The sequence below is a fragment of the Portunus trituberculatus genome, chromosome 14, assembly GCF_017591435.1.
Source record: "Portunus trituberculatus isolate SZX2019 chromosome 14, ASM1759143v1, whole genome shotgun sequence".
Taxonomy (NCBI): Eukaryota; Metazoa; Arthropoda; class Malacostraca; order Decapoda; family Portunidae; genus Portunus; species Portunus trituberculatus.
This window is the reverse complement of record NC_059268.1, coordinates 19,236,921-19,244,692: the sequence shown is the minus strand read 5'-3', so window position 1 is coordinate 19,244,692 and position 7,772 is coordinate 19,236,921.

The window sequence follows — 7,772 nt, the reverse complement described above, 5'->3', positions numbered from 1 at the left end:
AAACTATATGATTTTTTGAAGGTAACACAATAAATTGTACAGTAAAAATCTTCTATGCAAATCAATAAAGCGCATTTCAAAACCGCCAACTAAGCCAGCTAGGCGTCGCTAGTCAGCCTTTCCATCAGAGCAGCGATGAGATGGCGAGTACAGTTGCTATAGTGACATCGCCATGGCAAATGCAAATGAACTCTATATCGACATTTTAAAAGCAGATTTAATTCCTCAGAAAACATTTGGTCTTATATTAAGTAATCGAACCTAACAAGAAATACTAAAATAGTTACATGATCTCTGATAAATAAAGCACCACGTTATCTCTAAGCACATACGTGTCCTGATGGGTACATCGAGGATAAACTCTCCAGAAGGCACTGATTCACTTAGCTCACGTATGTGATTTTTTTTTTATTTGTATAAGGTTTTGAGTCTCTCTCTCTCTCTCTCTCTCTCTCTCTCTCTCTCTCTCTCTCTCTCTCTCTCTCTCTCTCTCTCTCTCTCTCTCCTATTTTTATTGGTTTGGGAAGGATTATGGTTTATCTTTATAAAGCGTTTTTTTTTCCAATATGAACGGTAGGTAAGAGAGAGAGAGAGAGAGAGAGAGAGAGAGAGAGAGAGAGAGAGAGAGAGAGAGAGAGAGAGAGAGAGAGAGAGAGAGAGAGAGAGAGAGAGAGAGAATTAATACACAATATAATACATCAATCACATTCATCAATACATTTAAATAGAAGTAAGCGACACAAATTAACTGGCTACATATTACTAAGGCTTTGCTTAGTTATAATGAAGACCATATAGAGCAGTTTCTATGGTTGTAGTTTGAAATCCGCTTTACATACTTAGAACCAACATCGAGACTCAGGAAGATCTCTGGAGACTGACATGCAGTTTCTCAATATTCTTGGAACGAAACTCACTTGGAATGCAACATGTAAAATGGTTTCCACAATTTTATTCTTATATGTGCGGTTTTATGTGTCCAGTTCTGCCCTGAATTTAGAGTGGCAGGGCTACTGAGGTGTATCCTTGAGCTCTGAAGGGAAAAGAAAGAAAAGAAGAACAAGAAAAAAAAAAAAATGGCTCAAGACTTTCGGTGGCATCCATCAAAACGCCACTCTTGAGAAATCTGCTCTACTTGAATGACACCTCGTAGGGACTCCAGTGTGGAAACTGTTTCGCCGCCGCTGTTACTGCTGCTGCTGCTGCTGCTTCTGCTGCTGTCTCTCTCTCTCTCTCTCTCTCTCTCTCTCTCTCTCTCTGTGTGTGTGTGTGTGTGTGTGTGTGTGTGTGTGTGTGTGTGTCCAGCAGCCAGTAATGTCTCGCAGTAGCTAGTAGTGATGATGGTGATAATGGTGACTGTACTAGAACTGGGAGCGTTTACCCGGTGGCAATGAAGATAATGAACAATGATAATAATAAAAAAAGTTAAAAAGTAACTTCAAAGGAAGAAAGGGAATTTGAAGCGTGTGAGGAAAAACAGTAGTGAGATTTGAAAGAGGCGATAGGTTAATGAGGGAGAGGCAACGGCAAGGAAGCAGAACGGAAAGTGATGGCCCTTAACTCCTTCAATATACTGAGACGCATTTTTACCATGATATTTAGGTATGAAAAGACCATTTTATTTACATAAAGAAGGGTTCATAGAGGTCAGAAGATTCATGGCCAGTCTTTACTATTTTGGTCCCCACCAAATAGTAACCAAAATGAATATGAAGACGCGGCATGGTAGGCCTACTGAAGGGGTTAAGGTAACGAAGCCTATACTAACAGATTATTATTGTATGCGTTTCATGCAAATCAAACCGAAATTGCAGAAAGTAAATATTACACCGTACAGCAGTAAAAATAAGACAATATAATAAAATATTTATTTAAGGGGTAGGCACTATTTAATGAATACCTTGAAAATTATTAGCTTTTCTGTGACCCACCCATCATCTTTTATTATTTCGATAAAGAAAATTTTTTCAAACAAATTTATATTGAATTCATATTTGAAATTTAGTATGCATTGATTCTGTTTCTTGTTGAAAAAGAAAAAAAAGAATGTTATCTCAGTTTTTCTTTTTATATCTCCATATTTTTCGTAGGTAAGTGTAAAGCGTACTAGGCTGGTACAAAGGAGAGAAAAAATATCTGGGAAGTGTCTGAGGTATGCAACTGTCAGTTTTAGATCAGTCACCCTTCAAGCGATAATAATAATAACACGGACAGGACTATATGTTTTTTCCCCTCTCCCTAAATCTGATTGTACTTTGTGATGAATTTAAAAGGAAACCAGTTTTTTTTGTATTCGATAATTACATACAAATTTGCGCATGTGTAATTATAGAGGCAAGACTGAGTAAGCATGATTATCGTTATGAATTATTAGTAAATAACTCACACGCATGGACCTTTGATAAAGCAAAACACGCAGCTGACCAGTGACGCAGCTGTGCCACGCGTGAACATTTTGTAATTGCAAAGTGAATTAGCGGCTGCGTCACATTCTGGTTTATGTATATTGGGCATATCATGCATTTTTCTACGTGTATTTCTCTGGCACCAATGATGTAAATGAATTTGAAAGCTATAAAAGGTTTCGCTGATGCATGCAAATGGACAGAAAGTGGTGCATATATTTAAACTATGCCTACAATTCCTCTATTCGGGAATTATGGCGAGCCTTTTTCTACATATATGGTTCTGGTGCAGTGTTCAGTATGGTATGGGAGGAGGAGAGTGGTGGTGCGTGGAGCCTATATACGCGAGGGTTGGTGAGAGGAATGAAGGTGGCAGGGGAAGGCAGGGTGACTATAACGTCTTCATCGTTGCAATCATTGTTTCAGCTAACTAATTAATCAACTAATCAATTGATAAATAAACAAATTAAAATAGTTAACTTTTAACATTAAAACATCGCTTAGTGATGGTAGATTGAAGCCTCAGTGCGGAAGTCATAAGGTAGTGAGGGAAGCCGGGAGCCACGATGCTCTTCCCTCTCTCTCAGTGATGGCGATAGGTATGGTGTGATGACAGAATATAGACTCGATCCCTCGTGATATAAATTTAGATTGACTAATTTGTTCCGTTGCACTGGATGGTGAGGCAAAAGGATCACTAAGGATCAGGCGGTGACGGAGGTTAGGGCGGCTCAGGGTCATTTATGAGCCCGCTACGTATATCACGCTTGGTTTCAAACACGGTTGACTGATCACTCGTGCAGTAAACCCGACGCTGCTACATCAAAGCTCGTGTCGCCCCTTTATATAAGTCCTGGAAGGGTCGTCCTGATTCAAGATGAACAAGTACGCAGCAAAGGGCACAGGTTAGACCGTTAGACACTTGTAGACCGCTCCTGCACCTCGCCACAAACGCGTCTCGCATAACAAAGTAATCATCATAAATGCACCACGGGAGACTCTTCCTCAAGGTTCCAGTGTTAATCTTTTATATCAAATCCTTGACTCATGAAGATGATCACCAATTCTTTCAGCCTCTCTCTCTCTCTCTCTCTCTGTGTGTGTGTGTGTGTGTGTGTGTGTGTGTGTGTGTGTATCACATGCAAGACGATTGGCATTGATTTCCTTTTTTTTTCGTTACAACAGAAATGGTCTTATCACCACGTCAGAAAGATATCCTGCTTACTGCACTGAAACTGTCGTCATCCTCCAGTCACGCCTCTAAGTTACTGCCTTTCTCCAGACAAAATAGGACCAGGAAAGTTTTCACAAAGAAGTTACAGGATTTCCGGAGGACAAGTCTTTGAGCCCTTCACTGAGCTTCAGACAAACACTTATTCTCTATAACGGAGGAGGAGGAGGAGGAGGAGGAGGAGCTCTGAAATTGAGTAGAGGAAGCAAAAGGGAACAGAAAAGGACAGCTGTCAGTTATAAGAGACTCGCGGCTTTCAGTGAGGAATCTTCCTTGGACAGATAAAGTGATGTTCCACAGAATGAACATTAAATCTAAGGCCGAGAATGTTGTAGAAACGAATATAGGCAAAATTAGAGACGCATCTACCAAGGCACTGGACTCTCTCTCTCTCTCTCTCTCTCTCTCTCTCTCTACAAATAAATAATGTACAGAGTGATAACCTCCTTCACATACATGAACAAGTAAGGAAGCGGTGGCCGAGGTACAGGTAGATGAGGTGAGGCTAAGACCGCTACACCGTGAACGGGACGAGTTAGGGAACTTTATAAGATTTCCCAAGGGCGGCAAGGATGGGAAGAGTTTGTCCTATGTGTGTTCCTTCCCTTCCTCTCTACCTGTCCTTATTTCCTGCCCTCTCCTCTCCTCTCACGTCCTCCTCAGCGGTCCATTGGGTGCATGCTGGTACCTACACTTTGTTCCCATGAAAATACAATTGGTGGCAGAGAGAGAGAGAGAGAGAGAGAGAGAGAGAGAGAGAGAGAGAGAGAGAGAGAGAGAGAGAGAGAGAGAGAGAGAGAGAGAGAGAGAGAGAGAGAGAGAGAGAGAGAGAGAGAGAGAAAGATGCTTAAAAGTGTATTTAAGAGAAGATATAACCACAACACGCTTATTACAGCGTCCCTCATGGTACTGCGACACTGGGGACACTTCAAAACTTCTAACAGTCACTGCTTTCTGAACAGTAATTTCCACGAGACGCAGTTATGTACAGGTATTTACTGCAAGCAAAGAGATTCAACTTGTGTAATCGCTCACAATACCAAACATAATTCTACTGAGGATACAACGATCAAATCTCGGCCAGTGAAATCAAAACGCAATGATAAAGTATATACGCTCTTTCCTTTACTGTGTTACGCACCTGTTTGTTAACCCCTTCAGCACCATGACGCGTCTCCATATTCATTCTGCTTACTATTCAGTGATTTTATACAGTTTCAGAAACTCATGTGGGGGATGAATATCGTGAAGACTCTGGCCATTAATTTCCTGAGCTCCATATATTCTTCCTAATGTAAATAAAATGGTCTTATCGTACACAAATTTCAAGGTAAAAATATGTCCCAGTATTGAAGAGGTTAAGTTAAAAAAAAATAATAGTGTGATCGAGGAAAAAATTAACAGTCCACGAACTTAAATCCGTAAATGAATGCTTTATTATTTCTTTTTTTGCTCTCCACTGCCATTGTTAGAGTCCACCACCACCACTACCACCGTGAACTGAAAACGTGATCTCCACCAGTTCTCTACACACGTACACAGTCTCCTGCGGCTACCGTCAGCGCAACATAAGCTCCCAAGCACACCATCGCCAACATCACCACAGCAGTAGGGAAGAGCTGCTTAGGGCTGGCAGCTTAGAGTTGTGCTGGTGCCCTTTGAAGAATCAGAGAGAGAGAGAGAGAGAGAGAGAGAGAGAGAGAGAGAGAGAGAGAGAGAGAGAGAGAGAGAGAGAGAGAGAGAGAGAGAGAGAGAGAGAGAGAGAGAGAGAGAGAGAGAGAGAGAGAGAAAGGTATCACTAAACAGCAGGCAGCGAAGAGGCGAGGAAAGACACACACACACACACACACACACACACACACACACACACACACACACACACACACACACACACACAGATAGTTAGTTTATTGACCACTACAAAGACAACACATCCAAACTTAAGATACAATGATAACAAGAACAATACACGAAGAATCACAAGGACCATCACACAAATATCCTGTAGTCCAAAAGGAAAAAATAAAGCAAAAAATAATCAAGTACAATAGTCGGTGTAAACAAGCCAGGAAATATGTACAATAATACATAATTTACTCATATAAATGCAAGATATCATGACTAATTTTGCACACACACACACACACACACACACACACCATCATTACTTCACTAATTCTGCCAACATTAATAAAAAAAAAAAGAGATACACCTCATTATAAACAATACGAAATGCAACACTCGAGTGGTATTGGGGTTATAACACAGGAGACATGAGCGAAGTTCTTAGGATTAGTAACAGGGATAGAAGCAGATATAAATAATGGGTTTAAGCTTGAATATCTCCGGGTTAGCAGAGAAATGGGGAGAAACTAGTTCTTTAACAGAGTGGTTGATGAATGAAATGGACTCAATAATCATGTTGTTAGTGCTGAATCAATAGGGAGCTTTACAAAAAGATTAGATAAACTTATGGATGCGGATGATAGATAGAATTAGGTAGCTTTGCTCATACAGGGACTGCCACGTATAGGCCTGACAGCCTCTTGCAGTTTCCCTCTTTTCTTATGCTCTTATCACAGTATATAAGTCTCCCTCCTGCAGCAGTCATATGTAGAAGGGAGGTCGCTAGCCTGACTTCCCACACTGCTGATCAGACTCCCTCTCCTTCAGGCAGACCAGATGCTTTGTGGGGCACCAGGAACATATGCCTATCGCTGACGGGGAAGGAGAGGCGGGGCAGGAAAGTAATAACATCTCCGCAGGGGGTTAAGATGGACACTTTTATGTTTGCTAAGGGTTTTTGGGGTCAGAGAAAACCGCGGAAATGGGAAACACGGATCAGAACAGAGAGAGAGAGAGAGAGAGAGAGAGAGAGAGAGAGAGAGAGAGAGAGAGAGAGAGAGAGAGAGAGAGAGAGAGAGAGATTACTATTATTATTATCACTAGTATTCCAATAACCACTACTATTGCTCCTGCTACAACAACAACAACAACAACAACAACAACAACAACTCATACGAGAGAGAGAGAGAGAGAGAGAGAGAGAGAGAGAGAGAGAGAGAGAGAGAGAGAGAGAGAGAGAGAGAGAGAGAGAGAGAGAGAGAGAGAGAGAGAGAGAGAGAGAGAGAGAGACGGGCTTGATGGGACACTGGACTATTCTAAAGACGCTATTTTTCACATCAATGATTTCCTTTCGTATTCCCTCTTCCTCCCCTCTCGTATTCCCCATATATTCCTTCTCTCCTCTCAACATTTTTTCCCCATCATTCGTTCATTGTGCATCGCTATCACGTCTATTCCATCACAAACTCTGCCCTTAATGTAGTCACTTCCTTCAGCACATTTTCTTCTATGGTGTTGCCCCTCTCTCTGAAAACACGGCAATACATTCATTCGTGCATCAGTGGAAGTCAGACAAGTGAACGGGGTGATGCGCACGGTGGTTCTTGTTCCTATTCCTTCATAACGTTCTCTCTCTTAGCTTGTGAACGATTATTTTGATTTGTTTCTTTTACTCGACAATTCACTCACTGTTCTTTTTTATATGAGGAGTAAACTGCCTAAGCACAACAACAATAAAAATAATAAAAAAAAGGCCCACTTATTTGTCAGTCCCCTTATAGATCCGACAGAGTTAGTCTTGAAACTTCCCTCTTAAATGAAGCCTAATCATAAGATTTGTTTGAATTATCGTGTAAAATATTTCGGGGTGTTTATTTCTATTGTAGTATCTTATAATGAATATGGATTAGCTGTACAGTCACCACCATATCAACTTCATTTCTTGTTCATCTAAAGATACATGTAACATTTCTACCTCGTCTTCCACTCTCAATCACATCTCCATCACTGCTTCCTTCCCTCCTTCTCTCTGTTTTGATGTAGCCAGTTTCTTATTTCCGCATTTATTTTCTTTATCTTGCAATCCTTTCTCTAAAAATACATGCTACATTTTCCTTCCTCTTACATGCTATACTGCACGTCCTTCCATTTCTCTTCTCCCTGGGTTTCACTGTGTCTGTTATTCTATGCTCTTATCCTTCTTCAGCCTGAGATAATTTCATCAGGAAGAACACACACACACACACACACACACACACACACACACACACACACACACACACACACACACA